The sequence below is a fragment of the Strix uralensis genome, chromosome 5 (assembly GCF_047716275.1).
Source record: "Strix uralensis isolate ZFMK-TIS-50842 chromosome 5, bStrUra1, whole genome shotgun sequence".
NCBI classification, from domain to species: domain Eukaryota; kingdom Metazoa; phylum Chordata; class Aves; order Strigiformes; family Strigidae; genus Strix; species Strix uralensis.
In genome coordinates, this window is record NC_133976.1 from 85,860,398 (window position 1) to 85,884,985 (window position 24,588).

Sequence of the window (24,588 nt, forward strand, 5' to 3'; positions counted from 1 at the left end):
TCCTTCCTCCATATGAATTCAAATTCCTTGAAGTGGCAGAAAAGAATGAAGCAACCAGAAAACGTCTGAACAGAGCTGCAGCCAGTGCTTTGCTGTTTCTGTCTAAACTGGGTATATTCCTCTGCTTGGGTGACTGTAATGCAACCATGACCAGGGAAGCCAAGTGCTGTGTCTGTCAGGGATTCACTTACCGTAAGCAATGCTCACCAGAGAGGGGGCTCTAGAAAGGTCTGTGCTGGTATATAACTGCCCTTTCCCAGCACAGCATGAGATATCCCTCATCAGATGCCTTAATTAAAAATTAATTAGAAAGGAACCAGCTGTACACATCAGTCTGCAGTGAGGATTGAGGAGAGACAAGTTCTGATTAACACCCAAGGAGATGTTTTTCCTGTTCACATAGTGAAGACATGCAGGCAACTCCTGTTAGAGTTAACAAGATTTAAATATGCCAATAGCCTTTGCTTGCCACCTATCCCGGGAAAAGGATAATAGAAAATAAGGCTCTGGACTGTCGAACAGAAAGAGCAGGCAGAGGGATGTAACAGGACACAGGCACCTCTTGTTCCTCATCAGCATCTGCTACAAAACACGCTAATGAAGTACTGACTGACAGACACAAAACCCCAACTGGAACTGGGAAAAAGCCTTGTGTTTTATACCAAATAGCTTTAATGCTCTCCTGCCTAAAGGAAGCCCAGCCCATACCATGAGGGAATGCACTGAGGCTGAGCCAGAGCAAAAGCATCCCTCCTGCTCCTCCCTTCTCCTGCTCAGATATCAGACTTGGCAGCACAAGGGACAGGACTCCAGTCAAGCTCCAGTGAAAAACCCTCTCTCTATAAAATACTGCGTGGTCTGGAGATGAGGAGACAAGCTCGTCTGCCTCAGTGGTTGGCAAGTCCTCCTCTCCCCCAAACCTCTTTCCTTACTCCACCCTTCATAAATACATTTTTTTAAGGCAGTAAGGGGGAAACACATTTAAAAAATCCCCAAACCTCTTAATTCCCTCAACTTCGAAATAAAACCACACTGACAAACACAAGCTGGGACACCAAACTTCATAAGAGACCTCCTCGCTTCCAAACATGCCTCCGGCTAAGCCTACCATGAAATCACAAAGTGGACTTCCCCTACATGCACGCACCCATGCACAACCCTGTTTATAAAAATCCTCTACTCCAGGAGCTCCTGAGAGCAGCAGTAGAAACTGTGACATAAGAACAACAACGGTCTTCCCCTTCCTAATATTTTTGGTGTGTTCCTCCCACTCTTTCCCCATCCCTTCAAAGACAACTGTGGTGTTGTTGAAAACCGGTGGCTTTGCTGCTCCCCTCCCAGCTCTCCAGACATGGTTGTGCCTGCGGAGCCACCGCTATCAATCCTCTCTTTCCAGCTGCAAGCCTTGTGACTCAGATTCTCCAGAAAAACCCTTGGCTCAGCATCATAAGCAGGAGGGATTAAAACTCATGAAAAATGAGCTTGTACCAGCCCTTTTTATAAGTCTCTAACGGAGGGTCATACGAGCTGGTCAGACCCCCTGCCCTCCCTTTCTCCCCCCCTTCCCCTTCTCTGATTCTCCTGTTATTCTTGGCTGCAGACTGCTGGGTGTCCCAGCCGGGGCACTTGGATCGGGAGAGGATATCCCATTCAAAAGCCCAATTCCCAGTGTGGCCTGTTCCTGCTGCAAGCAGTTGTAAAATTTCTTTTTTTTTTTTTTTTTCTTCTTTTCTTGGTACAGTTTGCCTGACCTACATATTCCAGCATGGTGTGACTTATGCTCTATCACTGACCTACATTTTCAAACTGAAAAATAAAAACTCCAAGAAGACATGCTAGTAGATGCGTATGGGAAGCAGGAACCCAGCCCTGTGGGGAGATCTCCACGCAGTTGCCCGAAAGTAAGGCTGATTAAGCAGCTTTTTACTCCCCCCTCATCCATTCACCCCAGCTGTTTCTACTTAAGAACCAAAACAAAAATCTCCTGCTAATTCAATTTCAGATTGGGAGAGATTTTGAACAAATCATTCAGGCTGCTCTAGACTGTTCCCCTTTACCTGTAGTTCATCCAAAAGGGGAGGCGCAGCATCCCCAAAGGGATTTGAGCTCCTACCACTCCCCAGGAATTAGACACTTGGCGGCTTGTAGGATCTGAACCCTCATGGGGTGGCAGAGCCCCCTGAAAAGCATCACTGTCTGCTGGGCAAACACCTCCAGCCTCATCGGTGGTGGGGAGGGCAGCAGGCAAAGGTGGTCAAGACAGCCAAATGCTGTGGAGGGGCACCAGGAGTGATCCCCTCTGGGCTGGAGGGGATGGATTCAGGGGTAGAAAGATGGGGGCTGGAGGAGGACAGCTGAAGGAGCACAGCCCTGCCCTTGGCCCCACGTTGTCCCTCAGGGTCACCCCCCTTGCTCTCCCAGCTTTAACTGCCCTCCTGGAGCTGACAGCCTCTCCATCCCATCTCCATCTCTCAGTGCCAGTCCCATGGCTTCACCTGTCTTTCATACACTTCTCCTTGACAAATCAGGTTTAATATAGCTAAGACCAAACGCATTTTCCTTCCTCCAAAACCCTCCTGTCTTTACTCACCTCTCTCCCTCCATGCTCCGCGGCAGCTGACCACCCTAACCCTCTCATTGTCATGCAAACTCATCCTCTGGGAGCTAACAGATCCCTCCTCCCTGCTTTTTCCTTCATTTATCAAAAGTTTTTTCCATAACACATACAAAATTCAGCCTTCACCTTGTTGTTGCAGCAGCAGGAATGCCCAAGCCATTACCTTCTGTGCCAGCATGAAGAGCATGTTGATCTGGAACCTACGTATCACTCCCTCCAGCATCACTAACACAGCTGCCAAATTTGGTCCCTTTTCTTTAGATCTGGGAGAATATAACCCACAGTGGCTTCCTTCACGGGCTCCCCACCAACCACTGCAGCAACTTTAGACCTTCTGTCACTCCCTGCAAAGCTCACTGCTTATGTAGCAGAGCTTAAAAGATAAACTCAGACCACTAAAGAACAGGGCTCAGATGGAACTAAATCGTTAAATGATAAGCGCAGGTCAGCCCTTAGCACAGAAAAGTTACCAGGCACTATGAAACAATCTGATGTACCAATAAGATGGTCTAATTTCCAGAAGAAATTAGATTTTCTCAAAATCAGCAATGAAGAGGAAAGCAACCTGTGCATCTGTCCACTGCACTCTCTTTTTCCACTGAGCGTGAGGAAATCCTGCCACGCAACGTAAAAAGTCAGTTCCTGCGACTTCAAAAGGTCCTCGGTGCTTTTTAGAGTCACGGATGCAATCACGGCCGTGCAGATGGCGATGCCAAAACCCCCATTTACTTCTGTCATCCATCGGGTAACTCCAGAGCAGCATCTGGTCCACTCTTGCTTCAGCTGCGACGGCCTCGTCGGTACCCCGTACGATGATGGGTGGCTGGACACGGGTGCGCACAACTGGTTTCCCTTTGGCGGGATTTTCAGCAGCAGTCAGCACTGACCACAGTCTCTGGACTTCAGCGGAAAAGAGTTATGCCAATATACCTTTCTTTTTTAAAAATCCCCATAGCAATAAAGTATTACATCCATGTATAATGTGTCTCTAGTGAACAATATTCACTTATCTTTGCAGATACATGAACTTACTCAGCGCTGCTATTATCATCCTTGCTGCTAGTCATTAAAGTGTGGTCCATAGAATTCAAATGCTGCTACAGCTCCACTACACAACACCTGAAATATTTAAAGCCAGGGGCACACACCCTGCTGAATTACAGCTTAGTGTCTAATTCTCAAACACCTCATTGGCAACCACAGTTGCCACACTAATTTCAGGCCATGGAGTCTGGTTTTAGGCTGCTTTCCACCACAGATTTCTAACAGCAATTAAAGTCTCTGCTTAAGTATTCTAATTTATTGCTATCATTTATTTCTGTGCTAGTGAATTTAGATTGCCTGAAGGTCAAGAGATGTACAAGTGTACAACTCAACGGACTTCCATGTAGGAAAGATGATTTCTGATGGCTGAACATCTGTAACTTGGGCTCTGTAACTCTTTCTCCCTTTTTCTGTAACACAATTTCTAAGCAGCTATGTGCTACAGTAGTACACAGCAGTATCATTTAATATGGCAATAAATACAATTCTAGCCTGAAGGAGGCTGTTACCAAAAAGTTAGCTTTCTTTTCCGACTTTGAAATTGTCTTCTTTCTTTTCCCAAGACATCAGATGATAAATGTTTTACCACTGAGTCACATGAAGGCTTTAGCTTATCGTAATGTATCCCTAATGGCTGGTATAGCAATTGGTGCTTAGAGCCGGAATATTTAGGGGCTTCCCGTTGCTTTGTAGACCCTGGTCATGAGTCCCCACTGCACTGCTCCAGCCAGGCCAGATGGTCACGGCAGCGTGAGCCTTCAGGGAAGCAGATGTGGGTCTGAACAGGGTCTCTGAAGTGAACCCAGCAGTGGGGAAGGAACCTCTAGACTTTGCACAGGAAAAGAGACCTCGTCCGCCAGAGCACTAAGCTCCCTCCAATGGCCCTGGCTCCAGTGGGAGTCACCACCGGGCAGCATCCCGCAGGACACGGCTTACTGTTCGGGCCCCAAAGCCATCCAGCACGTGAGCAGCTTGTCTGTGTTTAAACACAGGCACAGCCTCCTCAAAGTCAGGGGGACTACCCACACACTCCAATCGACGTGTTTGTAGGAATGCTTTGCAAGGTTGGGGCCTCGCTGGATGTGATGGGGTAGTCGGGGCACCAGACCTCTCTGAGCTGAATGCCCCGGGGTGCACCACAGGCACCCATCCTCAGGGACCCATCTTGGCAAAACCAGCAGAGCCTCCCTCCTCCTTCCCATTCCCCCAAAACTTAAAGAGGCAGAGGGAAAGACTTGCCAAATAACGAGCCCAGAGGCTTTTGTACCAATTCCTAGTGCTCACCCCTTGGGAGCTGGGGGAGGAAGAGGGCTGCTTTATTGTTGTTTTGCTACACAGAAGGGAGAGAAAAGCCAGCTGCTGTTGCATTGCCGGTAGGCTGTAGAAGTCAGCTGTCTTTCTAGGGAAGCCACATGGGCTACAGAGATATCATCTATTCCTTCAGGAACAAGTTCTAAACTAGCGGCAAATTTATTGCAGGCTTACGGCCAAAGCAATGTGATGTTCACAAGCCTCCATTTATTGCTCAGAGGTGAATTGCTTTTCATCTTGATTAGTTTTGTGTTTACAATGAGGGTTCATACAGGCCTCTGGAGGTGCAGATAATTTCCGTTCACATGCATATTTTAGACTGGCTCTTAGGAAGTATTTCTTTCCAGAAGGGGTTGATGGGCGTTGGAATGGGCTGCCCAGGGCAGGGGGGGAGTCCCCATCCCTGGAGGGGTTGAAGAGTCGGGTTGACCCAGCGCTGAGGGATCTGGTGGAGTTGGGAACGGTCAGTGTGAGGTTAATGGTTGGACTGGAGGAGCTTCAAGGGCTTTTCCAACCTAGATGATTCTGTGATATTCCTAACCCAGTTTCTAATACACACATAGAACAACCCAGCACCAAGTCTTGTCCTGAGTAAGAGGACAGGAGACGAGGGGATTCAGCAGCAGTTCTGCATTGCTGGTGAGGAATTGCTTTACCACAGGAAGGCTCCAGAGCTGGCACGCAGCAGTGGGCATGCAGGCTGGCACACCAGCTAGCCCTGTGCTGCCACACACACTTGCCGGCTCTGCCACGCATAATGTGGAGAGGGTCCAGGCACAGCTCCCTGTGCCTCTAAAGCACTCCAGCACCTACAGCAGCCTGAGACAACCTCTCCTGGGCCAGGGAAAGGGGAGGTTTTGCACGGTCAAGCAGATGAGCCTGTCCTCCAGGAGTTACCACAAGTGGGCAGGGCTCTACCCCAGAACATGGGGAGACACCCTCAGTGCATGCAGGGCACAGGGAGGGTCCGCAGACACCACAGGCACAGCTAACCAGCAGATCACAGGGGAGCCAGGACTGGCCAAAACCATACGTGCAGGGATGTAGAAATCTGAATTTTAAAAATAGTTTTAAAATACCTTAAAATTTAAAAAAAAAAAAAAGAATTATCTCTCCTCCCACACCTATTATATCTGGCCTCAGATGGTAGGCGGAAAGGAGATAATTTTCGGCATGGGTGTTCAGGGATGGATTTCAGATCCTAAGACGAGAGGCTTGGTTTGGAAATACTGAGTGTGCTCGAACACACTGCGACTGCTAAGCAGTCACCTCAAAGGAGGAGACAGGAATTCACCTGCAGCAAAAAAGCTGTGCCACGGGGATGGCTGGTTTTCCCTCCTGGGGATATTTCTAAGGAGAAATCGGTGAGGGCTGGGACTCCTCTTTCTGTTCTGTCCTTACATGACACCAGCCTGACAGGTCTCCTGCTGGGACGCACTCCTCTGCCATTCATTTCCTGCACCAACTATATAAATCCCTGCGTGATCACAAGTGTTTAATGAGGACTTTCCAGGTGAGTATTCGGTGGTGCTACAGCTTTGCAGGGCGAGGAGGTAAGCACTGCTGGTTTTCTTTCCCGCTTTCCCCTTACAATATGCCCCATTTTAAGAGAAAATGAGCACTTTCACCCCTGCGACAACGTCCCCACTCAATCATATGGGCAATGAGGGGGTGCAGTGGTGAGGCTGAAGGGAAACACCTTCACAGTGGGGTCATCACCCTCCTATCACAAAGAGTGTGTGTCACCCAAAGAGAGGATAAAGGCAAGGGTTGAGCCACTTAATTAAATCTTTCCCTAAATAAAAACCTGAAAAAAGGAAAGCCATGGTTATACCAAGCCTATATGATCTGAAAACATCCAGGAAGGGGGCAATGAAAAAACAGAAGGACCCAGATACCCCAGCAGTGGTCTGCAGGGATTTCATGAGCTAACACCAGGCCAAGCAAGCTGACCCAGGGGCACAGTGCAGCGTGAACACAGCTGTACAGCTTCCATACCCCAAAGACAGCCACGCTAGTGCAAGAGGAGCATGAAAACAGACAGGACTTGGCTGCCCTAATCCACTGCTACCCCTTGGACTGGCTGAGCAAGCAGCACCAGGTCTCAGCACCCTCCTCTCCCCTGACCCACTCCTGCCCAGCTCCCATCCTGCTGCCATGATGGGGTGGCACCACCTAATCAGCCCCTGGTGACTGAAGGGGGGCCAGGGAGGGCATAAAATACAAGAAAATGAGGGAGGATGCAGAGAAGGGAGAAACCTGGCAATGTGGGGGGAAACCTAGAAATCTGTGGTGGTGCTAACCAGCAGCATGGCTGACCTGTTCCAAGATAACCAAAAGCCAATGGCAAATTTTGATGCTCAGAGATTAACTCCCTCCTTTTACTGTTTATTTTGAAACCTCAGCAGCTTTGAGCACGGTGTTTGTGAAGCCAAGACTAAGCCAGGGGACATTGCAACCAGACAGGAGAGTTGTAAGAGGGGCTGAAGAGTAACACATAAGGAATGACAGTGAAATACAGAGCTACCTTTGGTCAAAAAGTAGGATCACAAGAGCAACAAGAAGAAGAAAATCCCCCTTAGTTCTGGCTACACAGTTGAACCTCTGTGTTGTGACACCCACATGAGAGGCTGTGAATCTGCTTTCTTTGCTTGAGCCTGGGATCAAGCAACCTGTGCCCCCCCAAACCATGGTGTTAATTTCCCAGCACCTCTCTGGAAGTCCCTGTGGGAAACCAAGCCACCTCCAAGGGCCGTGCCAGCCAACTGCTAGGACTCAGATGTGAGCTGATCACCTTCTGGGACAGCCACAGCACTAATAATAGCAATAACCAGAATAGCCTAATACCACAGCAAGTGCAAACCGGACCTTATATGGTTAAGAATCTCCAGCTGCTTCAAGCTCCACAGCTGGGACTACCAAAAGGAGCCTAAGTGAGTTGGACACCCACACTCTACTGAGCCAGGGACTATCAAGGGCCTGATTTGCCCAGCCCAACCTCCCCTTATGCACTACAGTTAACATTTCTAATGACCTGTAAAGGTCTGGAATCAGCCCACTGGAGGGATGAACAAGGATCTGGGCAGAGTTTAGAACCCACCCCAGGACTGGGTGTCTCTATCCTTGCACACCTACTTGTCCAGTAAAATGGTCACTGATGGTCTGGGAGGAAAACTGGTGGTCTTTGGCTAACAAGGCTGTGTCAAGCCCTGACTCTTTAAGACAGTATTAGGGGACCATAAGACTAAATGCAGAATAGCATGGAGATTAATCTTCCACAGTTTCATGCAAAAGACTACTTAAGGATCCCTTTGAGAAAGATAAGAAGAATTCAGTTTAGACACCCTGGATTTTCCAAAGAATCTCAAAGGGACCTCCAGGTTTTCACCCTATTCTTATGATTTTGCTACAACTAGCAGGGACTGTCTGGTGTCAGGTGCCCTGCACAAAAACCAAAGAGACCTTCTTTAAAGTTAGAGGATTAGAAATCACGAATCCAAATCTGTTTCTTGATCCCCTAAAAGTAAGCGACCCAAATTTCCAGAAGTGCTGAGCAGCCATGGCTCGCACAGCAGAGCCGAGACAGAGTGCTACGCAGTCTGCCAGCAAAATGAAGTGAGCCACAAACCTGGAAGCCCAAATGACCCATTTTTTTACAAATCATGGTTTCCTGACCTGGTTGTTCATGACTGCAAAAAATTCAAGTGTCGATCCAAAGTTTGCATCTTAAAAAAATCCAGGCTGGAAAATTCACCATGAGAATGTGAATAGAGAGAGTTGAGGTTTCCCCCCACCCCAGATGACTAATGAAAAGCTTTCAGGACACCCAGGGAAAGAACTAAGAAAACAACAGTGACATGTGACGCAGCAGTCACATTGCATAGCAGTAACCCACAATCCTCCTTTATAGGTTGGGAGGGAGCAGGTGGCAAATGAGCCAATATTTGGATGCTGTAAAGGCTCTCCAGGAGTGGAGCAACAGTCATCAGGCTCCAAGAATGTCAGCAGGCTCAAGCTTCTGTTCAGCACAGCACCGGGAGGGTGAGGTCTCCTGCCTGCAGGCTATCGAAGCACAATGTGTTTAAGATCCCCAAGATAAGTAAACCTGACATCGCCTTGTTTTGCCTGGAAAGAAGCCTCCAGCATTAGAAGCAGAAGCAATGAAAAAATGTATTTTCTTCTTCCACCTCCTTCCCCATCCTGCAATCTGTACAAATTTTGGGAGCCACACATAAATTTTCAGTACTTCGGTATGCTGTAAAATAACACATCAAGGCTAGCAAAAAACTGAACTAATGAGAAAAGAGAGAAAGGTTCATTTCACTTTGGCTTACAATTTCAAATCAAATAAGGGCGAAGTCACAATACAAGTTCTGGGAGGATCAAAGGAATATTTATGTCACACAATAATAAAAAATATGCACTTAGAAGCTTTTTGGGAAACCCTTTTTAGTCAACCTTGGCTGGTTTGATTAATGTTTTTCCAGATATGCCCCTTAACAGCATTAGATGCTGTTTTATCAGTCTACACAGAAGTAAAACTTGTGCCTTTCCAGAAACACTGCTGAACACACACAGAAACAACTGGAAACATTCATTGGCACTTGCTGGTGCTCAACTATCTGCACTACAGACCTCTCAAGAGTCTTCTTCAGTACTCGGGGCCTCTCAAGTACTTCAGTCTGCCATGTCCAGCTATGGGAAAGGAGGGAGGAGAGGACCAGCTGGTGTAACACGTCATGCTACAGAGAGAGGCCACGAAAATAAAGTGCAGGAGGGGAGTATGCAAAGAGGAGGGAGCCCCAGCGACCACAGAACCACAGACTGTTTCAGGTTGGAAGGGGCCTCTGGTCCAACCCCCCTGCTCAAGCAGGGGCACCCAGGGCCAGTCGCCCAGGATGGCTTCTGAATATTTCCAAGAAGGAAGACTCACAAGCCCTCTGGGCAACCTGTGTCAATGTTCAGTCACCCTCACAGCAAAACAGTGCTTCCTTATGTTCAGATGGGTCCTCCCGTGGTTCAGGTCGTGCCCATTGTCTCTGATCCTGGATGGAGCCAGGCTCCTCTTTGCATCCTCCCTTCAGGTGATTATATATAATGATAAGATCCCCCCATGAGCCTTCTCTTCTCCAGGCTAAACCATCCCAGCTCTCTCAGCTTGCCCTCACCAGAGAGATGCTCCAATGTCCCTTCACCATTTTAGTGGCCCTTTGTTGGACTCTCTCCAGCATGTCCACATCTTGTACTGGGGAGCCCAGAACTAGACACAACACTCTACGTGTGACCTCACCAGGACTGAATAAAAGCAAAAGGATTATCTCCCTCAACCTGCTGGCAACATTCCTCCTAATGCAGCCCAGGACACCATCAGCTTTCTTAGCTGCCAAAGCACATTGTTGGCTCATGTTCAACTTGTCCACCAGGACCCCCAGGTCCTTTTCAGCAAAGCTGCTTTCCAACTGGGCAGTCCCCAGCATATACCGGTTCGTGGGGTTGTTCCTCCCCATGTGCAGGACTTTGCACTTCCCCTTATTGAACTGCACGAGGTTCCTGCCAGCCCATTTCTCCAGCCTGTCCAGGTCCCTCTGGATGGCAGCACAACCCTCTGGCTTATCAGCCACTCCTCCCAGTTTGGTGTCATCCGCAAACTTGCTGAGGGTACACTGTGCCCCATCATCCAGATCATTAACTATCTTGAACAGTATTGGGCCCAGGACTGACACCTGGGGTACTCCACTAATTACTGGTCTCCAACTAGATTTCTTGTGACTGATCACCATGCTGCAGGCCTGGCCATTCAGCCAGTTTTCAATCCACCTCACTGTCTGCTCATCCAGCCCACACTTCAACAGCTTCTCTATGAGGATCTCAGGGCAGGCAGTGTTAAAAGCCTTCCCAAAGTCAAGGCAGAAAATATCCACTGCAAAGACAAGGAACACACCTGCAGGGAGCAACAAACACCCCACTTGTGGTGCAGTGCTGCAGCCACTGCCCAGCACATCCCGTCACAGGACACACTGCTGATCACAGGTCCCAGCAATCCATGTTTATGGGTTCACATATCCTTGCTACGTGGTTGGGTCACAGCAGATGCTATATGGGGTTGTGCAACAGGAGAGAACCTCCAGTGCTGAACTAGTTGAGATGCACTCTGAGCTGTGGAGAAGTGTGAGAGGAGAACCAGCGGCATAAGCCAATGCACAGTGTCACTGCACAAGGACAATGTGCATTGTTAAAAGCAACATTAAGCACTAGGTATGTAAACAGCATGGCTGACAAAGTTAAGAGGTGGGTGACAGCCTGAAGTGGCAAGTAGGGCAGGGTTGGGCAAAACCATACTGGCTCCTCAGCAAGACTGATGCCCAGGACACCTCTGTCACCTGAGCTAAGCGTCAGGTAGGTGAAAAGATGTCCTTGTACTACAGGCAGATGGGACACACTGCACTCAGGTTTCAGAGAGACGTGTCAGCAGGCAAGAATCAGAAACTCTGGTTCCCTTCCAGATTTGAGGGGGCTGTGCTCCTTGGACAGATATTTACTGCAAACAATTACAGATGAGCCCCTTCCTGCACTGTCCTGTTTTATCTCTTCTGTATTTCTGGTGCCTCATTCCAGGCCTTTTTTTCCCAGCTAGCTAAGGCACACCTCTCATCTCTCTGTTTCCCAGCAAGACAACCAGACCTCCTATCTCTACTCCCACTTTCCCTCTGAGCTCCTGCTTTCACTGGTCCTCCTCCAGTCGGCCTCCTTCCGCAGCCTGGCCACCAGTCAGCCTTCCACTAACCCAGCTTCATTTTTAACAGCCCGCTCCTATTCACCACCGCGGCCCCTTCGTGCTGCTCCATCCGTGCCCTGACAGTGCAGCGCTGATGCGCAACAGCTGGATCCCACACGAGAAGCTGTGGGTGTCCCCTCACCTGTCCCTCAGTGTCTGTTTCTTGGTAGGGATTGCCACCACACGCCAAGGAAGAAACCCTGGAGCGTGCTCTGTATAACAACGGAGCAACAGCCATGGGAGGAATATGAAGAGCTCTAAGCCCACCATGAAACGTGGTCAGTACCAGAGCAGCTTCACTGTGAGGTACGGTGGCAGAGATGCAGTGCTCACACAGCAGAGGCAGCGTATCATACAACACTAAAAATATCAAACCCACAACAATTTTGCATTCAGACATTCCCTCACTCTCCCCACAAATTAGTCAAGTGCATCAGGAGACAACAGCTGTCAAAAACGCCGCTCTCTTCTCCGACCTTCTTTTCTGCATCCCCTACCTTGGTAACAACAGCCTGACCTCCCTTCCTCTGTGTGAAAAACAGTGCAGTATTCATCCAGTGAAGGATAAATCCAGACCATCACAGAAATACTCCGCCTGTCCGTAGGGCCAAGCTTTCTGTCAGACCTCTGTGCCACTGGCAAAGCATGACAACATCCCAATAAAGATAATAATTCATTAACAATCTTTCACACTCCAAACCTTTGAATTTGCATAGCTTTCTGACTCCGGAAAACCAGGATTTTAGCAATGCCCACACCATCTGTCTTTTGTCTGCGGAGGAATTTATCCCTGTTTTCAGACGCCAGCAGGGAAACTGGGTCTGTTTAGCATTCTCACCTAGTTACAGTCAGTACGCTGTGTGCTGCTACTGGAAATAAATGTGTGCCTCTTGCCTAGACTTAAGAGAAGATGCTGCATGCCAATTTTTTTTTTTTTTTAATATTCCGTTGAAAAACATGATTACTTCAAATCTGGGGAATGTTTTATGGCGACTTCCTTACTTGGTAAATAATGCTACATCTGCCTTGTTTATTTGTTGAAAGAAACGGCAACAATGGTTTAAATGCTTAATCCAGAGGGAAGTGGGAAGTTTCCAGCATCACACCTAAGTCTAATCTCCCTCTGTATCATGTTTTTTCCTCTGTACTGCCTAACATGCTGGGAGTGCTCTCGCATTACAGACTTTCCTGACGGATAGGTCAGACAGGAGTGCGGGAACCGCAGGCTGGTGGAAAGGATTTAGGATGGGATACCAGAGGACTGAGTCAGCCCATTCCTGGCCTGAGAGTGCCACTTCAAGTAAACCTCTTCTCTTGGCTGCCTCTCAGCCTCCTCGTATAAGCAAAACGTGGATAATAGTCTTCCTCACTCTTAGCCAGGTGCATGGAGCTGTAGGGATGAAAAATCACGGCTCCTGGATAGTGACCCACTACTGTGGGAACACGGCACACCACAGCCCTCCACAGTAAGAAACGCACAAAAATTTGGGGGAAAGATGGAACTGGCAGCGCAGGGAGATCCAGCTCTGTCCCCGGGTGCAGGCAGCGGGGTGGGAGATGATGACAGAAAACTGACAGTACAGAGCAGGAGGAAAGCAGGACAAGTGGGAGAGGACATGCCATACTAACAGGCATCTGCCACACTGTGGCTGTTCATATAAACAAGGGTTAATGGGAAGGAATTAACTGGGGAGCAAGAACCACAGAGGGCAGAAAAGAAGGAAAGGGACCTTGGCTGTTCACGCGGGGACCAGTTTGGGACTGGTTTTGTTTGCGAATTTCCTCATTCTTTGCTCCGGTTGGTTTTAAAAAATCCTGTCCTCGTGATTTCCCCTGGGAAACTAGTCAACAATATAACAGCTGACAGAACATCTTTCCTGAAACTGAGACTAAACTTTCCTTTTGTATATCCTATATCCCAGTCTTTGGCTCCTCGTTACTTATGATGTGCCATGTGAAACACTCCCCCCTTGGCCTCTGCCTTAATATGCTTGAAATGCTAGCAGGCTAGTCTAACCTCCCCTCACTCCCTTCTCCCGCCCATCATCTTTTAACTGAACGATGCTGATGTCATTTCACATCCATCTCTTCTGCTCAGTCAGACAGAGAGCTCAGGGACAACACCGAAAGAAGCACTGGTATGGTATTTCCATCACATACCTGTGATAATAAACTGATACCACCACTGCCGCCGCCTTGACGGTTTTTAGCCTGAACAGTTAGCTGAATGTTGTGCCTTTTTTTTCTGTTATGGGGAAAAATTGACTTATGCTTCTTTTACAACACAGCATGTATACCCAGCCTGTAACCTCCAGACACACACACTGTAGGAATGAAAAGGCAGCAGATAGTGCCTTTGCTCCCAGTTTCTAACCTCTTTCTATCTAGCACCGAGACAAAAAGCTCCCCTCCTAGCATTTTCTGGGAGTTAGTCTAACAGTCATATTTCTGTGCCTGTTTTTAATCTTCCTTGACACTTCTGCAGCAATGCACATGCCCCCAAGACTTAACTTGTCCCAGCTGAGCTGTTTCAGACCACATAATGTGAAAACAGGATAAAAAAATCTGACGTCTCCCTTGACAGTACAGGCTCATTTCAGTCCCTGATGAAAGCATAAGCTGTACGAAGAGATGTCCAGCCAACTGGCTAGCTGCTTCAGCTGGGGACTAGCCAGAACTGGGAGTAAACATTTGGGCTGGAGACTAGAAAATCTACCCTATGAAGGATGTTACAGGCCATTGCCCGGGCTATCACCCCTGGTGTTCAGGAGAAATGAGGTAAGTAATTGAAACGGGGACACTGAAGTAAAAATAAAGAAGTCCCAAGAAAGGTCCTAATCCGATTAGTGTTGTGTTTGGCTCCTGACTCTCTTCTCTTTCAATGTGTCAGGCGATGGGTTAAGGGATCGGAAACTGATCCAGAGAGCTCTTTTTACAGATGAAGCCATTAGGGTGGTTTCTCAGTGAGCATGTTCTGTGCGGCATAAGGGTGTGTTTGTGTTTCCCTGAGGAGGAGAAGGTGGGAAAAGAGGGAGGGCTCGTGCCCTAGTCAGCTTTCTCCAAGCTCCTCTCCTCCCTCTGCTCTTGCACGCTCTGCCACCCTCGGGGGGAAGAGAAAGAGAGCAGGAGAGAGACAGCTCGTTTCCAAACACTTGTTTCATTCAAGAGACTTTATTTTTGGTAATGCTACACCGAGTCTGCAAGCAGCTCGAGTGGCGGATGGTGCTAAAACTCTGTCCTGGGCATGGTACCAGCTGGAAGGATATCACAGGACGCTAGCCCACCAGGGAGACAGCAATTGCAACATCGTGGCAGACCAATGCTTCATTCAGCCCAGCGTCCTGTCTCAGACAGTGACCAGCACCAGATGCTCCAGAGGAAGGCATAAAACACCTAATTGCGTAGCATTACGCAAGGAGGAAAGCTCCACTCTTTCACCTGCTGAGGCACGCGCACTTCAAGCCCTCGTGATGTCCCTCTAGCCAGCATAGCCACAGATGCAGCTTGGTGACCAAAAGCAGGCCTGCCCTGGCCCCAGGTGGGAGGAGAATTGCTGGAAATGGGTCAAAATTGAGCAGAGGCTCTCCCAGTGACATCAGTACTGGCCCCAACAGGAGCCCCGATGAACCTCTGAGGACCATGTCTTTATTCAAAGACTTGACAGACCTGGGGCTGCTTTGATGGTAGCGAGGTTACAGCAGCCTTTGCTCTTCTGACTGACCAAAAATGAGTGCCTTCACTAGGGAAAAAAAAAAAATTAAAAATCACAAAAGAAAACAAAGCTCTGCACTGTGAGCTCCCTCACTGTCAGGCCTCAGGTGACACGAGGTGACCATCCAAGCTGGCCCCTGTGGTCCCCAGCTGGAGGCACCAGGCAGCCCACAACATTGGAAAGGTTGGTCTGCTGTGTTGGATCTCTTCTGTCTCTCGCAGTCCCCAGCTTGTATGAAACAGCGGGTCACCTTTTCACCATGTACTTCTCCCCTTCCCATTCCTTTTATGCTGATCCATCCCGTCCACACCAGCTTTGGGGAATTCAGTTTCATTCCCAAGTCACTCAAAGGCCTAATCCAAGTCACGGTGAACGATGGAGTGCAGTACCGTCTCTTAACTATGGCCTTTCTTGGGTTGAGGCTGTCTCCTATGTTTATAGGACACATTTTTCTCCATCCCACCTAGTAAGCAGCCCTTTTAGCAGAAACTCAATATGTGAGAGATACCACGTCTACTCTGCTAAAATATGACCAGCTATTAACTGCAGACATCCGTCACGTCTCTCACAACATCATGACAAACAGAGGCATGAACAGAGCTACAAACACTGACCAACAGCTTTGAACCCAGATCCCATGCTGCAGAAGACATTATATTTCTAATGAATGTTTTCTACAGTGTAACAAACGCTGATCCTTGACTTTTTGGTACTATGTGTAGTAAGTATGAAAACACGTAATTATTGGATAAATACAATGAGAATACTTCCCAGAGTTTTGGGTCAGATGAGAAGTTGGAGGAAGCCAACCACTCCATGTCAAGTTCATTTCTTCCTCAGCAAGCTGTACCATACTTAAAAACTCATGTTGTTTTCCGCAGTTTTCAGACAGCTGTGAAAGACCTCACGTGCCCAGCCACCCTGTACAAGCCCAGCTGCAAGACAGGGCCGGTCGCCTCAGGTCTGCACCACACCATGCTAACATGGATGCACAGCTCACGTCTGACAAAGCCCACACAAAGCTCTCTCCTGTAGGCCCACCAGGGAGTCCTACCTGAGTAAATGTCTCTCCCGAAGCAACTTGCAGCCCAACACACCTTCCTCCTGATGAGTCAGCTGCTCCCCAAAGGGCACTGGCAGCACACACACCGAGCACCCTTATCACTGACAGTTTAAAACCTCATTCAGAGAATGAGTGCTGGCCTACATTGTCCTATGCAGCATCTTAATTATTATTTAACTGAAAAAATTATATAGCTGTTGATGTTGCCAAAAAAACCAACCTCTGATTAACATTTCAGTAGGGTTTTTTGTGCTGTTACAGGTAACTGTTTGCTCAAGCACGCTTTGGTCTTCCAAATCCATGATCACAGTTGAAAAGCCTCATTTTGCTTTGAATGAAGTTTGGAATATGTGCAGCCCACCTTTACTGCTAACAAAACAGGTGAAGAGACACAGGCCACATCTATGAGGGTCAGGGACTATTCTCTGATTGAGAGGCTAAGCGGCACACACTGCCTACATCCCCGCAGCGCAGCATTTGGCCCACTGAGCCCTGTACGCTACTCTTGAGATTCAATTTATTTATTTTTCCGGTCAAAGTGGAAGTGCTGCACACCCTAGAGCATGTCACGAGAGCATGTTTGAGGCTGCAAAGCCCATTGAGGGCATGCTGAAGAACTGTGTTGCATGGAGGGCACCAAACTTCACGCACTGCCGCCTACAGTGCCGATCGGAAACGGCTCTGGGCATGTTGTCCCCCAAACCACAGCAGGGCACCGCCTCAGAGTGTGCAATCTGGACCACACTAAAGCCAAACCAAGCTAACACGGCCTAGAGGTGACCAGGAAGGAATGATATACTAGAAGTTCATACCCCAGTTTGTGAGCGTAAGCAGTAGAAGATCTAGGATAACCAGAACCACCTGTGTCCCCAGTACGGACACCTCAGCCACCCTGTGCTCCTCAGATCTCACCAGCCTCCCAGGTAAACATTAGAGACACTGAGATGCTCTAATTTACATCCTATTTTTCATGGCTTTGCGCCCATATATACAGGATGAATCGGAAAAAGGAGGCGTAGGGAGCAGATAACAGCCATAACATGCTGCATTTGTCACATCCCTAATTAGCTGCCATTTTTGCCTCCTCTCCAAAGCAAATGGGATTTATCCTCACCCACCCTGCCGTCAAACCTCCCCTCGCAGCTTCGGAATCTGTTGGCACATTCGGTAGAAAGGAAGAAATATCAAAGAAAAGGATGTTTTCACAAGTTTGGTGAAACCTGGCAGCTGAATAAAGGAAATGCACCCAAATTAAAGTGCCAGTGCAGAAGGCAAACAGAGCTCAGTCATGTACTCTAATCTGGCAGCATCCAGCTAGTCAGGCAAGGCATGCATAGTTTTAGCCTCGCTGCAGATCACGCGTCTCGGCTTGCTAGGCAAGAGAGTGGGCAAAGGACTCAAATTCTTAAGAAGCAGGTAGTTTCTGACGCTTACAGAACATTGGTACTGAGAGAAAATGACTGAAACCCTTTGGTCTTCCCACATCCTTAAGGCTACTACCAGCTTTGGGAGAATGGAAAAAAAGAGAAAAAAAATACTGCCAAACTTAGAATCATGGAATGGTTGGGGTCAGAAGGGACCTTAAAGCTCATCTAGTCCAACCCCCCTGCCATGGGCAGAGACACCTTCCACTAGCCCAGGTTGCCCAAAGCCCTGTCCAACGTGGCCTTGAACCCTTCCAGGGAGGGGGCAGCCACAGCTTCTCTGGGAAAATTTGGATGTTGGATTGGAAACAGATAGAAGCTGTAGACCGCCTCTTGCTTCAGGACAAGCACGGGACAAAGCCTGCCTGGCAAAATTTCCCTCCTTCTACCACTTCATGCTATTGGCCCCAAAGGGACCTTTGCAGCTTAGGGAAACTCTTCCAACCTCCGTAGCGATGAGACTTGCAGACACCCTGAAAGCTTTCTTTACAAAACCAATTTATATAAATTAATTTTCTCTATATCTGCTGGGTCTGTGAGACTCTGCAGAACTCACTGGGAACATCACACAGTAGCTTCCACCCTAAATAATGGGTTAAATTCTGGATTACAGCACGGAAAGGCTAAGTAAAAATAAGAGCATTTTTAAGAAAGGAACAAAAATGCAAACTACAGCTGACATCACTCCCCTGTTCCCATTTTATCCTGGTCTCCTGAGGAAACAAGGCCCAAGCGGTCAGGCCATTTGTCTGGCAGTTCTCCCCTAATCACTTTTAAGCACATGGCTCAGTATCCACCAGCTTTGAGGGTCAACAGGTCACGTCAGTGCCCAGGCCTCCTCGGGTACCATATATGTTCCTGATGCGTGTGCTCTTTGGTCTGATGATGGCTAAGAGGTTGCATACTCCTTTACCTGGTGTATCTAACAGGTCATGCCTAGATCTAGATCACCTGTAGCACCTGCTGCCCAAAAAGGGAAAGAAGAAAAGCAAAGGCTCAGGAGTGCTGTGTTTCCATCTCCTGCTTACACCTTTGACACCTCTGCATGGGAGTAAATAAAGGCAGACAGAATTACAATATATAGCTCAAGAACTCCTCTCCAGAAGTATGCTATTAAGTTATAGAGCTTTGTTTTCTAGTCTTGCTGCTTGTCACTTGAGAAAAAACTGACCAGAAGGCAGGCATGACTGAATTTTGCTGCCCAAAGACTGAGTGGCAAAATTTGATTCAGGGGTGGCACAGAGTGGCTCCAAGCATAACCCTTCAAACACTCACAGTCACAAGGAAGCCCTGTGCCCACAGCCAGAAACAGAGAGCACATTCTCCTCCATTTTTGCCTTCGTTTGCCTGATTCTCAGCTGTCCTGCCACAAAGCACGGGCATCATTGCTCCTCAGAGCTGCCTGTGCTACACTGGCAGGGTGGGTGAGCTGACCAGCTAGATGATTCCACACTTCTCGACAGGAAACCCATCCTTTCTCTGTTTCTCCTGCTCTCCCAGCCCTCCTCATCCTCCATCATGCAATACTGAATCCAGCTAGAGCACAGGGCTGTCTCACCTACACAGCTCTGGGCACCACCAACTGCAATGTGGGGGTCCTAACCATCTCACAAGCAGTCACCCCCTGCCAATCTGAAGGCACCTACACCACCACTTCTCTTCACAAAGAGCATGCACAGTAACCATCCCCTTTTTCCTCCCTGCCGAGAGGGCTCTCCCCACCTCCCTCCCAAAGGAGAGGCTCCTAGCTATGCTTTTGCATTTACTACCTCTTCATAGAACCATTTTTCCTTTCCTCCGTACAGTATTGGCTTTCCCTGCACTACCATCTATGTTACATCTGCATATTTTTGATGTTTATAGCAGTAACCTTCCTCTTTGTTTTATACATAGGCTTTCTTTTTCAATATTTGTTCTCGCTCTCCCTGCTCAGGGATATGTCAACAGGCAAAAGGCCAAGTAACTGCTCCATCTCTAATATGGGGTATTCTTGCTAAGAAATATACTTAGCTATATTTTCTATAAGCTAACTAAATCACACAGAATACCTTTCTCCTTCTTCAGAAAGTAAAAGTAGCTTTGTTTCAGTAGGTGAGGAACATTGCAGATATGAAAACTAATGGAAAACCTGTTCTCTGGGGTGCAAGAAGTCTGGATTTTTCCTATGCCCTCAATATCTTACAGGGTCTAGTTTCTGTGACTGAATTTTAAATGCAGTGTAAGAGGATAAATAGAGTGTGAAAGATTGTTTAGCCCTTAATTTTTCCTGTGTTTATGTCTGGGTTTTATGTTATACTCAATACTCCTAAGCCTATTTGAAAATTAATCTCCAGTGAACAGGTGATAGATAATGGAGCAGTGATTCTTCTACCTCCATTTATCCTTTCACTTACACAGTTAATTGAAAATAGGAACTTACTCAGTAACATTTTTCAAGGCACACACTATTAGAGAGCACTGGCGTCATGCAGCAATTTGTCTTTTGGTTCACTGGCACTTCATAAAGGCTACAAGTTACAGAAAATACAAGTCCTTAGCTTTGCCCAGAGACCAGAGCTGATATAATAATAACGTAGCTGTCACTCTTCACATTTATCACACTTGCCTTAAGTCAACAATCCTTTCCCACCAAACCCACCATCACCCTTCAGTTTTCTTCAGTTTTCGGTTTGAGCTGTCACATAATGTCCGGGAATACAAACACTGTATTTTTTATTATTATTTAATTCACAGAATCACAGAATCATCTGGGTTGGAAAGGCCCTTAAAGATCCTCCAGTCCAACCATGAACCTCACACTGACCGTTCTCAACTCCACCAGATCCCTCGGTGCTGGGTCAACCCGACTCTTCAACCCCTCCAGCAATGGGGACTCCCCCCCTGCCCTGGGCAGCCCATTCCAACGCCCAACAACCCCTTCTGCAAAGAAATACTTCCTAAGAGCCAGTCTGACCCTGCCCTGGCGCAGCTTGAGGCCATTCCCTCTTGTCCTGGCGCTTGTTCCTTGGGTCAAGAGACTCATCCCCCCTCTCTGCACCCTCCTTTCAGGGAGTTGTAGAGGGCCATGAGGTCTCCCCTCAGCCTCCTCTTCTCCAGACTAAACCCCCCCAGTTCCCTCAGCCGCTCCTCATAAGACCTGTGCTCCAGGATTCTTATTCATATGCACCAAAATAGAAAGTTGCAAAACTCCACACAACCACAACTGAGAAAAAAATATCTCTGTAAAGATCTACTGTGTCGGCGCCCCTGACTTTCTTAACCTATTTTTCCCATCTAGAACTATAAAGGCAGCATTACATCTCAAAGTGCCGATTCCAATGGATCAAAGGATAGGGAGAATGCAGCCTGTACAACACTGGAAGAGAGACACATAGATATGGCCTTCTTCCTGCTGCAAGCTCTCGCGTCATCCCGTTGTCCTCTCCTGCTGTCAGGGAATTATAAGGCTGTAGCTATCAAGTTGAGAGCAAGAGACTTCAAAACATGAGTGATCTCATAAATTCAGAATGGATGGCAAACCTAACTCAGAGAATAATCCTTTGGGGAGTAATTCACTGTAAAAAGCACACTTGCAAACCAAAAGCAGAACCTTGAGGATGAGGTGATGCTTAAACATGAATTGCCTTTATAATCTTATGAAACCTCAGATCGTGATTGGAAAGGGCTAAAAAGATGAGTCACACCATTTGCACAAATATATCCACGTGCCTAAGATAAGGCACATGATTACATGCAGCTATGCCAGAAACTCTATTATGGATTTGAGCTCCCCCCCGCCAAAAAATGCAGAAAGAAAAACCGGAATTCTGTTTCCAAAGAGTTCAATTTTCTGTGAAACAAACTGAGCCCTAACATAAACGGCATTGCTACTTCCGTAGGAAATTACTTTACCTAGACTACAATAAAACCAAATGTTGCCAGTAAAACACACGGTTTCATAGTTTGTGATTTGACAAAGGAACAATCTCAAGAAAATTGCCTAACACATGAGGCATTCTTAAAAGGTGAAGGGCAACCAAAAAACATTTTGCAAGAGGTAACAACATGGATAAAGAAGGGTTTTCTTAACATCCAAAATTGCCATTAAACCTTTAAAAAAGAAAGCTCTCCTTCTGCAGCCTTGACACTGAAATGCTGGAGCCCCTGCAGTGAAAATGGAGTAAAAAGGGTCTCCCCATTCCACGAGTGGGAGGGCTGAGGGGAGGATTTCAGCCCTCCACTGGCCCCTGATGCTCGACCTCCCACCGCACCATCCCAGAGAAGTTGTTCCCTGTGTTGGGGTACAACGGTTCGCCATCGGTGGGTTTGGGTGTGCGGCAACGGCGCGCGGGGCAGCACGTGGGGGCACGTAAGGATGCTATGAGGGGCTTGAGGGAGGGCTATATGGAAGCTGAAAAAAGCTGTGGGCTGCTCTGATGGAAAAGGCTCAACATTGTCTCCGCATCACATGGGTAAGCACACCAGCTTCTGCAGCCAAAGGCACACAAAGTGATGCGGGGGTCAGTGCTACCAGCCGGCTGCATCGCACCCTTGGCGGGGGGGAGGTGAAGAAACATCACCACGCTCTGCTCTGCCCCCCTCCTGACTGCTGGGTTTGGCTGCAAGAGTTCTCCTGCCCTGGGGATGGTCACAATCCACATGGAAATGCAAAATGAAGGTCACAATCCACACAGAAATGCAACATGCTGTGTCCAGCTTCCCCCACAAGACTTTAAAGGTGGTTTTGAAGGGAAAGATATACAGCAAAGTTTTGGCATTGCCTTTGCAGGGGTAATGCTCAGGGGTGGAACATGAAAGTACTGTGGAAATCTTATACATTTGGGGTGGAGGAAGATGGGGAGAAAAGACCTGCTGCCTGAATTTAAAAGTCATGTTCTCATAGAATTAATATTTTCATCCCTTTGTCAGCCCAAACCTTCACTTTCTGATCATTAATGATATTTTCCTGCCTGATTTGTAAATAAACTAATGAAAACTGTATCCTTTCTCCAGTTCTTCCTTCTCTTCCTGCTCTTGAACATCAGTATAGAAACCTAGGATAAAAACAAGCAGGCCTTTCAAATTCAGAAATGGGAACTCCGAAGATGGAGTTCCCCCAACACTAACAAAACCCCTGCCTGCTTCCACCTGTGTACCACAACCTGAAAAATGGAGTAAATAATACACTTACCTTCCCACAAAGGGATTATTCAGTCTGCCTCACGTCTTCTGAGAGCAACTGGGAAATTAAAACATGAAAACACTTTACTTCTGTAGAAATGCTAAAGATTACTAAGACTCAGGAAAATATAGTGTTGATTATGATATATAAACATCTGTGACCAAATCTGGCCATGACTGTCAAGGATTTATTCATCACTGCAGTACCTTCTCCACACCTCCGCTGATGTAGAACATGAACTCTCCTCACACACACCCAAGAGTCACCATCAACATCTACAGGCACCCAAGCTTTGGCTCAGACACGCAACCCCTAGAGCTACACCTCAGGTACCCCTGTAGCGCCTCAGCCTGCCCAGACCCTCCACAGGCCCCTGCCCAGCTGCCACCAAAATCCAGGAAAATACTCTCAGCGTCTTCCCACCTGCAGCTGAGGGGATGCTGTCACACTGCTCAAGTACTTGTGCCACCGGTACCTCAGCAGGGGGGCTGTCTCTGGACACCTGTGCCCCCCTACACCCCCAACCATGAGCCTGGCACTCCCTCAGGGCCCAAGACTGCCCGGGGAGGAGGAGGAGGAAGGGGAGGAGGAGGAAGGGGGGGAGGTGGGTGGGTAGGTGGGTGGGTGGGTGTTAACCTGCGAAGCCACCGTTCTGTGTGGGGAATGACCCCGTACCAGCCCTACGACCCCAGCACAGGCCCAGGCCCGCGCCCTGAGCCGTCCGCGACGGCATCACATGGCGGCAGCATCACGTGACGGCGTCACGTGAGGCTGGGGCGGGACCGCGCCGTCAGCCCGGCCCCGGCCCCGTCCGCCCCCCCTCTCCCCATCCCCCCGCGTCCCGCCCCCGGCCCCGTCAGTCCCCGCCGCCGCGGAGGTGGCACTCGGGACACCTCGAATGTAAGTGAGCTCCGGCCGGGAGCGCCGCCGCCGCCAGCACCCCCCCCCCCCCAACACACACACACACACCCCCGGGGCCGGGAGGGAGCAGGGGGGCAGCGGGGGGCAGGACAGGACAGGACAGCCCCGGGGACGAGCTTGCCGGTGCCTGTCGGTGTTGGCTGCGCACCCCTGGGGGTCCCGCTGCTGGGGTCAACTCCCCCGTCCCCCCCCCCGAGGGCCCCTCTGGCGAGAGCGGGGCGAGCTCACCCGGGACCGATCCTCCACGGGGGCAGCAGCGCCACGAACCGCTCAGTGTCTAGTGCGGAAGGTTATGACAAATAAACCCCGGGTTTGCAACACCCGCCCCTTTCCTTTCCACCAGAGCAGCGAGCACCAAGGGGAGGCAGAGAAGAGGTGACAGGGTTTAAAGGCTGTGGCTTGCTCTGCACCCCAAAGGGACAGAGAGACCTCTTTTTCAGCTATAGTTTTAAAAAAGAATGAGTTAAAGGTAGCTGAGCACCTGCCACGGGCGAGCGGCGTGTCTGAAAATAAGATTTACAGCTAGCGACTTTCAGTATCAAAATTATTTAGGAAACACA

General features: G+C 48.5%; 1 long non-coding RNA gene across 7 annotated transcripts in view; it reads right to left on the minus strand.

Annotated features, from left to right (window-relative positions):
• The window catches only part of LOC141944839 (uncharacterized), a 57,698-nt gene extending 33,391 nt beyond the window's left edge, over window positions 1-24,307 (minus strand). For 5 of the 7 annotated variants that reach the window (XR_012629337.1, XR_012629339.1, XR_012629335.1 and 2 more), the window contains exons 1-2: window positions 24,257-24,307; window positions 23,117-23,164 (exon numbers count right to left, since the gene is read on the minus strand). This is a non-coding gene — a long non-coding RNA (uncharacterized LOC141944839). Of the gene's footprint in view, window positions 1-23,116; window positions 23,165-23,743; window positions 23,837-24,256 lie in introns of those variants that run through there. The other 2 variants (XR_012629340.1, XR_012629336.1) reach the window with 2 other exon arrangements.
• Between the last annotated feature and the right edge of the window lie 281 nt (window positions 24,308-24,588).